Source organism: Sus scrofa, chromosome 13 (genome assembly GCF_054392235.1).
Source record: "Sus scrofa isolate SSC_HxYL_T2T_F1_AM1 chromosome 13, Sscrofa_HxYL_maternal_Yorkshire_Landrace_v2.0, whole genome shotgun sequence".
Classification (NCBI taxonomy): domain Eukaryota; kingdom Metazoa; phylum Chordata; class Mammalia; order Artiodactyla; family Suidae; genus Sus; species Sus scrofa.
In genome coordinates, this window is record NC_139395.1 from 181,102,952 (window position 1) to 181,113,820 (window position 10,869).

At 38.6% G+C, this 10,869-nt stretch overlaps 1 long non-coding RNA gene across 2 annotated transcripts in view; it reads right to left on the reverse strand.

Annotated features, from left to right (window-relative positions):
* LOC110256450 (uncharacterized) overlaps positions 1-10,556 on the reverse strand; it is a 966,327-nt gene extending 955,771 nt beyond the window's left edge. For both annotated transcript variants that reach the window (XR_014823581.1, XR_014823582.1), the window contains exon 1: positions 10,340-10,556. This is a non-coding gene — a long non-coding RNA (uncharacterized LOC110256450). The remainder of the gene's footprint in view (positions 1-10,339) is intronic.
* Positions 10,557-10,869: the final 313 nt, after the last annotated feature.

The window sequence follows — 10,869 nt, forward strand, 5'->3', positions numbered from 1 at the left end:
AATAATGCCCATTGTTTTGTTTGGGCTGTTTTGAGTTGGAGTTTTGTTCCTTATGATTTAAAAAGATTTGACAATCTATCAGTAGGTAAGATATTCTCTCATAAAGAGTGCAAGGTCTAGTTATAATGAGAAAGATAATTGAAATTGTATTTAATCAATTTCACAGCAACTGTATACCAGGGATTGGTATAATTTGCCCTTCCATAGTTAAAAAGGATATTGAGCACGAAGAAAGGGAAGATTAATGATAGCTATCCTCAGAATAGAAGTGCTATAGAATAATATTAGAGGTACGGACCACCTAGGAATCTACAGAATTCATATAAGATGAGGAGTTTGAAACCATAAAACAGACAATAACTGGTATAATAATTTTGTTGGATTTTCAGAATTTGGAGCTCTTGTAACTTTCCAGTGTTTACTATTTCAGTGCCCAGTAGATTTTGTCCTATATAGATTAAAAGGAAAACCCCTTAGAATTCATCTGTCAATGTAAGGTATATGAAAACTAAGGATTTATACCTAAAAACAAAGCAATATCTAGGGCTAAGTAGCCAAAAGTTAGAGAAAGAAAACTTTTAAAATAATGATTTTAAAGTTGTGCAATCTTAAAATTTGTTATATATACATGTTGACAGCACATGCACTTCCCCAGCAGCATAAACCATAACTGAGCCTAGTTAGCAAGACAAATTAGTCAAAAAAAGGAAGCTGCCAGATGGTGCATGTTGTTAATAACGCCCATCTGTGAATTACAAAGCTGATTTGAGGCTGCATTTGGTGCTTCTTTTCTTGGGCAGCAAAGTTGCTAGTAACAACTTTGTAGAGCAGTTTCACAGGTAACCTCGGTTTATTCTCAGCCTGGGATTTTGAGAAAAAGCAGCTTCTTCTAGCCCAACAGAATCTCAGGCTGCACTAAAGGATCAAACTTTGTCATCAATAGTTGGGGATTATTGTGAATTGTTCCCTTCTTTAAAAACCAGGAAATTAGCAAAATGAAAAAGACTTTAGAGTGTTAAACTGGATGAGGATATAGATATGCAGTCATACCAATGAGCCAGTGCTCTAGAGAAAGGAACTTGGGTCTAGCCAAGAAGCAGAGAGAAAGGAAAGGCATAGGGCTTTCAATCTTGGCAGAACCTAACTTGGACAATATACAATAAAAAGGAGCCTCCAATGCTTCAACAGATTTCAGGGAGTCCTAGTCCCACTGGCAAATTTGGGTGGAGGTGGCACATGGAAGCAACAGATTTTGAATCTCCAGATAGGTCCATAGATAATTCAGGCTATCTTCTGACATCATTAGACAGCTTGATTCTTCTAGCATTCGTTACTCTGATTCCATACTCCACTGACACCAAAGCCGCTCAGGTTATACTATAGAATTTTCTAGTTATCTGAACCTCGAGTATTTCTACACATGTAATAGTAATTTCAAGGTTAATCAATAAAGTGGTTATTGATTATTTTGTCTTAATATTTACCATTACAAATGTGCTAATATTTAACCATTTTTAAATCTATAAAACAATTCATAGCTTGGTTACCTTAAGAAAATGAATTAACAACACAGATTTCAAGGATTTTTTCCACATGTCGCTTATTTTGCAAGCTAATAAACTGGTATCCTAGTGTCTACCTCAGAATCATTTGCCTTTCAGTTAGGGTAAGACAATAAAACTGCCATAGAATCATAGAACGTCAGAAATGGAAGGACCATAATATTAATTAATCCAATTCTTTAACTTTACAGAAAAAAAAAGGTAAACCAAAACCCAAACTGGCTAAGGAACTCATCTGAAGGTGCAGAACTTGCTGGTGTCAAAAGCAGGACCCAAGCTTGACTTCCACTAGAATCGTCTTCCTATCACATTATGCTGAATAGACTATGTGCTAGAAACACAGTCAAGGAAAAAACTGACCTAAATTAGGGAGACTGAAGTCTTGTTCCAGCTCTTCCTTAAAGCCTTAACTGTAAAAGACACTACTATTTACATATATATAATAGTAAAGTTATAATTTAAAGTATGTCTTTATTATAGAAAATGTGGAAAATACACAAATGTGTGTAAAATAATATGATCTGTTTCTACCCACACAGAAAAACCAATTTAATATCTGGCATATGTCTTTTCAGGACTTTTTTTCTAGGTAGACATTTGTGTGTTCCCTCCCTGGTGCCCAAACAGGGCCTAAGAAAGAAGAGGCAAAACCCATGTGATTAAGACCGCAGAGTCAGAGCAAAACCACACCCAGCTTATACTCACTAGTAGCCTTAGATAATTAATATCTTTCCCAGTCATGAGGTCTAAACAGCTCCTGCTTCATAACAAAGTTAGAAAGATTCAATGACATTAATATTTGGGAATGCCTACAATAGTGCCTGGAATATAGTAAGTTTATAAAATGAACAAGTGCTCAATAAATATTTATGGAATAAGTGAATATATATATGTGTGTGTGTGTGTGTACATAATTTAAAACTGTAATACTGAATATACAGTTTTCACCCTGGTCATTTCATTGAATATTATATTGTTAGAATTTCCCATGCTAGCAAAAGAAATCCTATTTCATCAATTTTTCACTTTCTACTGAATTATTCCTCTCATTTTACCCACTGATGTTTCTCTCCAGATATCTACAAGGCTGACACGATCACCATCAAGTCTTTGGTTAAATTGCCTTAAAATGAGATCTACCCTGGCTATTCTGCAGCCACCAATCACAACCCTCATTACTTAGCTCTACTTTATGTTCCCCCACAGCACTTGTTCTCTTCTACTATATTGTATTATATATATGTTTATTTATTTTTTGTATTTTTGTCTTTTTAGGGACACACCCACAGCATATGGAAATTCCCAGGCTAGGGGTCCAGTCGGAGCTATAGCCTCGGGCTTACCGCAGAGCCACAGCTCTGTAGGATCCACACTGCATTTGCCACCTACATACACCACAGCTCACAGCAACACCAGATCCTTAACGCACTGGGCAAAGCCAGGGATCAAACCTGCATCCTCATGGATGCTAGTCGGGTTTGTTAAGCACTGAGCCACAACAGGAACTCCATAATTTTTTTTTTTTTTTGTCTTTTGTCTTTCTGGATCTGCACCCACAGCATATGGAGGTCCCAGGCTAAGGGTCCAATCAGAGCTGCAGTCACCAGCCTACACCAGAGCCACGGCAACGCAGGATCCGAGCCACATCTGTGACCTACACCACAACTCACGGCATTGCTGGATCCTTAACCCACTGAGCGAGACTAGGGATCGAACCTGTGTCCTCATGGATGTCAGTTGGGTTCGTTAACCACTAAGTCATGATGGGAATTCCAAGAAACCCCATAAATGTTTATTATATTTATATATACTTTTTTCTTCCCTGCTGGACCATAAACTCCTTGCAAGTGGGGAAATTATTTCACTCACTGATATATCCCAGGCACCTAGAAGAATATCTTCTACAGAGCAAGTGTTCAGTAAATATCCACTAAATTCAGTAAATATTTGCTAAAAAGGGCTTCCCTGCCCACCCTTTTTTTTTTAACTATTATCAATAATGTTGTGATGAGCGTTTTTGTACATAAAGTTTTTTCACATCTCTTTATATCTTTTATCTTCTAGAAGTGAAATTGTTAGATCAAAAGATGTAAGCATATTTAAATTGCCAACTATTTATTGCCAAATAGTTTTCCAGAAACTTTTCTTGTATTCTCCCAGGGAAGATAAATTAGCAAATATTATAATGGTGCAGGGGTTTGCAGGTATAGAATAGGAACAAGCCCTCTGCCATGCTTCCCTTGCTCTGCCTACCACTGAGCCAACTCTTCTCCAAGCATTAAGGATTTGCTAATCTAATTAATCCAAGTCTTGGACACTGGGAAAACATAGCAGTGAATGAGGTTACCGTGGATTAAAAGATAATGCATTCGTGTGCATTCTCTCTAAGCATTTTTCTGTAGTAGAGCACTTGCAGTAATTGCAAATGCACAGCTCCTGAAGCAGCTAATTACCTTCTCAGTTCTTTTGATTCAGCCTATTTTCTTCTATGCATAGGATTTAGGTCCATATTTTGAAAACTTAACTGAAAATACAAAACTTGAATCCATGGAGTCCATTATATATTTGAATACTCTTCTCATATGACATAGATTTGAAATACTCCAACATCTGGAATTTTATCTAAACATTACTCCATTTGTTTCTATTCCAACAATTCACTATTCAAAATATAGTGTAATATTAACACAACTGTCTAAGCAGAGTATGACTACCTGGCTTACTCTAAATACCATTCTTCTGCTAATGCCCATCAGCTTTATTGGCTGCCACAACACCCAATTGGCTCATTAAGTTTCCTGCTGAATACTTCTCCCACCCCTTTTGGTTATTTGTGCTGACAACTAACCTCCTCTTCTCTTTACTTATGACCTTGTATTTTTGGAGTTAAGATCAAGGTCTTATACAGTGTTCACACCCCATAGAAAAAAGCCTAATACTCACCCCATCACAACCATTTTTTTTTTAAATTTCTGTATCGTTTTGCCAACTCCATTGTAATTTCATGTTTATAAGAAGCATTGTTTAAAAAGAAAATGAGATATGGTATATTTTATGTGGGGTACACACACCATACACAATCAGCAAGGGATTTTTCAGCATTTTCTGTAGCAAAATTCGAAGCCAATTTTAAAGGATGCTGACTATGGAAAACTGACAGAGGAAATAAGTCAGCAAAAGAATTTAAAACACAAAGGACAATGGGAGTACTGAGCACAAAAATGGCAATATGAGGTAGTTCATATATTTGGGGAAATTAGACTGTCATCTTTAAGCACTCGTCAGTTAGATTTTAAGTTTGCACCTGTTTCACAGACATGAGTTTTATGTCTAAATCTCATGTAGACATTTTAAACAATCAGAATATGTATCTAGATTACTTTGGTGGGGTACCACTGGGAGAATTACTTTAATTACATATAATCCCATTTTTGACTGATAGAGAGGCATTGTAATGTAACAGAGGACTGCATGTGGATCAAGTTCAGGGCTGGGATTTCTTATGTTCTTCCCTCCTCTACTGGATATAACTATTTTTAAGATGATATACTAGAAGACAGGGAAAACACTAGAAAACAGGGGAAGCTATTGGTCTCTTCCTTTTGAAGAAGTATACCTTTCTTTGAAGGTCAGATGTGGAGAATTTGTGAAATGACAAGCTATTTGTCAGGTTTTAAAATCATGATTTCAGTGTATCTCTCAAATGACAGGATATTTATCAGGTTTTAAAATGATTTCAGTGTATCTCTTCCCTCAGTGTCATCATCCGTGATATACTTCTACCATCCAAACTCGCCTCCCTAGTGTTCCAGGTCATTGGGAACCAGTTCACTGACTAGCTAGTGAATTAAAAACTTAGCGTGAGATAAGTATTGCTATTATGGCAAATCTTATGCATTTATTTTAGGGGATTCTGGGAAGTTGGACCATTCCTGGAACTCAGTCTCTGGTGCTTTCACCTTGTGCCTTAAAAGGAAGTTATTGAAAGTAGTTTGTAGTTGCCAAGTTTCTCAGGTGCCACGTTCAGACACTGCCAGCAATAGCTTTACACTCTAAAGATTTTACTACTCAAAACAGCATCATGGGTAAAAACAAAGTCTGTGTTCAAATTCCAGCTCTTTCACTCACTAGAAGTGTGCCGGAATATTTCTGGGCCCCCATTTTCTCCTCTGTGAAGTTATGGCTCTCAACTCAGATGGTTAATACAAGAATGAAGTCAGAATGGCATTCAAGAAGTACAGTTATATTAGCTATCCACTTCTGTGTAACAAATTACTTCAAAACAAAAGCGTAAAACAACAAAAATCTTCATCTCATAGTTCCTAAGGGTCAGGTACTTGGGAGGAGTTTAAGTAGATGGTTCTGTCTCAAAGTCTCTCATGAACGTGTAGACAAAACATTGGCCAGAGGTTCAGTCACCAAAAGGCTTGACTAGGACTGAAGCATGCACTTCCAAGATGGTTTATTCATAGCAATGTTGGGAGAAGCCCTCATTTCCATGTCCTGCGGACTTCTTATAACATGATACCTGGCTTCCCCCAAAGAAAATGATTCAAGCGAGAAAGGCTGAAGCTACAACGTCTTTTATGACCTAGCCTCAGAAATTACACATAATTATTTCTATAATATCCTACAAGCTGCACACTTCATTCCCATCCAACATGGAAGAGAACTACAAAAGACTGAATCCTAGGAGGCAGGGATCAGTAGGAGCCATCTTGGAGACTAGTTACCACGATGATAACAGTGATGATGACGATGGTGATGGCACAGATCCCAGGAGATAACAGTTCTCAGAGAACCCAGAGGAACTGAGCCACACTGCCTTTGCCTCAGGGTACAGAAGGAAGATGCTGGATGTTCAATGTGAAACTTTGGCTATTTTAAGGAGATTCAAGAAAGTGAATTTTCTCTCAAAGAGCTATATAACTTACCAGTTTCCATGTTCCTAAAATATGGTACATTCTAAACTCTTTCAACAAATATTTACTAAGAGCTAGAAACTGCTCTATTCACCTGAGATATATTGGTGAACAAAACAATGATCCCTATCCTAGTAGAGCTTCTACAATAATGAAAAGAGAGGCCATAAAAATAGCAAATTATGTGGTGTATGAACAAAAAAGTGAAAAAAAGAAATGGCACATAGTATGGGGGTATTTGTAATGTCGGTGTAGAGTAGGGGGCTGGCTGCAATGGTAAATATTTATTGAATGAATGAATGAACAAATCATAGACCTACCTCTGTAGCCTCTGATGGGGAGTCAAGTTATAAATACATTGAGAAAAAATAATTTAAAACACTAATTGAAAGCAGTAGCTTTTAAGACATGGAACATATATGCTCCATGAAATGCTGGGCCTCAGAACATGAATGAGAATAGCTATTATACTGGACACATTAGGAATAGCACACAAAGGCCAAGGTGCTGGACATGGTGTGTGTGTGGCCACCAGATATTATCCAGGGCAGCCAGACAACTGTGAATTATGTCCAGCCCAGAAAAGAGTAATGGACTGAGAAAAGTCCCTTTATTTGGAGGCTTCCAAATTCTAGACTCATCGAGACATCATTACCATCTCCATCTCACAGAAGATGAAACCAGTTTTCAGAAGCCAGCTGGCTTTACTAAGCCTCTGACTCCTATCAGCAGTGTTCTTCCCATAAGGTATATCTCTTCCGCAAGACTTTCGTGGACATGTGATGGGAGGATAACAGCATTAGTAAAAGACCTGAATGTATGAAGATATCATTTTTGATTCTAAATGTGGGACTCAAGAAGGGACCACAAACTCAAGATTTAGGGCTACAATACGGCATGAGTCTGTGATGATTTCCCCTTAACATCTCAATCAAGATTTCTTATGCCTTGTGCAGCGCAATGCTAAACGTGACTCAGAACTGTTGTTTTCTCCTGAAGGGTGTGTAAATAGAAGACACAAGCAACATAACACAGAAATTTCTTTGCACACATGGAACTTCAGGATTTCCCTTCATGCATTCATGGACAGGTGAAGCCCATACACCCCCAGAACAACCTAAAATCAACATGGCAGCAGGATCTGGCAGAAGGGAGGAAAAATTTATTAAAGCGACAAAGATCAGCAGAAGAAAAGCATACAAATTTATTTAAGTTTTACTTGACATGGAAGCCTTCATAAGAAAATGAAGACCTGAGAAAATTATTAACCTTGCATATTTTTCTGTTAGGTTTGACGAAGTGCAGGAAATGGTAAGAAAATGTGATAGGACAAAAAGAGCAGGAGTTTAGAGTAGAAAACCAGGGGAAACAATGAGACTATTCATTCAGGTTCTTCTTCAAGTCCCTTCTAAGAATCCTTTTCTCAGGTATAGGGAGGGTACCCCTCACATGAGGGTATGGGGGAGAAGAGGAACCTGCACCTGCAGTTTGTCAAATTCCTTCAGCTTAAAATATTCAGTATGCCAAGTTGCCATATTTTGGGGTATCATGTTCTGAACCCCATCACTATGAATGTGGACCAAATGGGTCTCACTTAGCTCTGCTGACAAGTAAGCAGAATGAAACTCATCCTTAATATTCTATTAGAAAGTTTCATATGCTGTCACACTTATTATGATTATTACTTAAAAAAGATAGACTGAGTGATGAATAATTCTTATTTTTGATAAATAGTTCGACAGTTAAAATAGCATGCCATGATAGAGAGATAGGAGAACCTGAATATATTTTTCCAAGGAATTTCTAATTGTTAGTGATCCTTACGTCAATTTTTCCACTTGTCAGAGGTAAAGACCACTCTTTGTACCATTAATAGACAAGAGGGAGAGACAGAGATGACAGCTAAAGAAATTATACTCCTAGGAACAAAATGAATGGCCTAGATTATCCATAACATACAGAGGGTCAGCTCTCATCCCGTGGAATTCTTTGGAGACTTTCTGCAGTGGTCCAGTGGATGAGAACCTGCCCTAGGTTTGAACATCAACACCATGTCCTTACTACAATAGTATTAAGTAAGGGTACATGCTATACAAAATGTATGCCAATGGCTTAAAAGTAAAAGAAGCTAACATTAGTTTGCCGAATAAATACAATTCCAACCTCATCTTGCTTTTTGTCAAAAAATTACATATTCCGACACATAACTCATAAGCCCACTAAGCACAGCCTCCTAATTTGACACCAGTCTTTCTCTTGAGAGTCATTACTCAGGTTTTCATCTTTGAAAGAGAATGGTGACATTTTTGCTTTAAAAAGAACTCATTTTAATTTTAATTTCTACCCACCGTGCATTTTAAATCAGGATACAAGAAGAGCAGGAATGCTTGCCTCTGCCCCTGTCAGACTCAGGGAAGCAAGTCCAAGGGGTGGAAAAGGGAAGAAGAGAAACACCTGTCAAGCCCATGAGGGCCCGAGGGCGCACGGGGGAAGCAAGGCCTCAATGATCAGCACAGGCTTTTGACAGATGTCGCATCCCTGTTGTCATTGCCCCTTTGCCAATTTTTAGTTCTTATCATATTCAAGAATTAAATTCTCAACTTTAAAGAGGGAAGGGGGGGAAATGGAGACAACGTTTATTCCCCATACTCTTAGCTCCGGTTTGCCAAGCTGATTCCTGAATATGTAAATACTTTGCACATGGAGACGCAAAGGACTGTGTTCTTGGTCTTGTTAAAGATAGGAATTAAGCCAGAATGTTCTCAGGGTGGGCTGGCAGAGAAGCCAGGGAGGTATATTTCCACGAGTGTAGCTGTTTAAGCTAATTTATCTAGAGATCCTGACAAAAGAGCTGGGTACTCTGTGATTGCTGTTTTAGAAACACAGGTTTATTTAGTTAGAAGGTGTGGTGGGGAGCAAATAAAGGGTTTTAAGGAGAAAAGGAGTGTTGCAGTGTTGCCAGGGATTTTCTTCCAAGGTAACTCACCAGTGAGGCATCCTGCCAGCATAATGCATGGTTCTGTGAGCAAAGCATGGGCCTTTGCTTAGCAATATTGGGCTTTTGGTGAGACACTTGGGAGTCATTAGGCCTTTGAGGTATTTTAATCTCACTGTGCTAGAAATATGTGACATTAGATGCTATGCGTTGAAAGCATATCACACTCAGGAAAGAAAAAAAATCCGTATAGTACAGGGTGAAATATATGATTAATGCTTTGCACATTTCTTGAAATAGGGTATATTTGTGCACTAAATTTGGAAAAGTGGTAGGTATTGATAAGCCATTTTCCACAGAGACTTTCCAAATAAGACTGGTATATCCTTTTGCCCTCTAGACTGCATTTCAGAAGAAACAAAAAGGCCAAAAGGGGGCAAAGACATATATAACAGAGTAGCAAAGAAATTTATAACAGAATATTAAAGTCCAGAACCAAAGCATTTCATGCCCCCACCATGACACCTCCCCACACCCATGAGTTCCTTTCCAAGTCCTAAATCTTCATTCAGGGTTACTGGCACTCAAAGAAGTAAAACATGTTAAGGATAATTCTCAGAGAGAATTCGCATGTATATTTCTTTGATTGAGGGCTGCCACTGAACTTACAAATATGCTGAGGGCTATTTCTAATTGGAGCTGAGTCAGAAAAACAGGTCCAAGCTAGGTCACTAGTTTGAGCTAAATATCGCTGTTCCTGGATGAGGTTTACAGAGCACTACATTCATTCATTCTCTCATTCATTTATTCACGCATGCACTCATTTATTCAACAAGCATTTACTGTACACATACCGTCACGGGCAAAGCCCACTGACAATTCCTGGGAAATAGAATCTGGATAATGAAATAGAGTCTAACCTTTTTTTCCTTTGTGCTTCGTCTAGTTTCACTTGCTCATAGGTGGCTGCAGACAGAGCCTTATACCTGGCCCTTCAGACGAGAGTTCCTTGCAGGAAACAGCAGCTCCTGACACCCCAGCTCCAGACCATGTGCAGAAACGCTGCTCACAAAACTCAGTTCAAGATGGTGGTGGTGGGCCTTGTACAGAGACTCCTGGCACTGAGATCTGGAGCTTAAGCAGCACAGCTGCACCAGCTTTAAGAACTCTGGCCCCTCCCACTCTGACAAGATCCCTATAAAGTAGCCCCACCCACGGCCTGTTGAGGAACACATGTGCTCTAAAGTAAGAGCTCCAGCCTTTCCATTGACTCACCCAAGAGTAAAGATTTCCTTTGCTTCTGAACCAAACTCAGTTTCATTCTATTGGCACAAGCAACACCTGGTGGAAGGACACTTGCTGGTGATGGACTGTGGAGGGTGGGTAATAAAACTCTGTTCCAGATATTATTCCAGCATGTCAGAAATTAAAGAGAAGTTCCTGTGTTTAA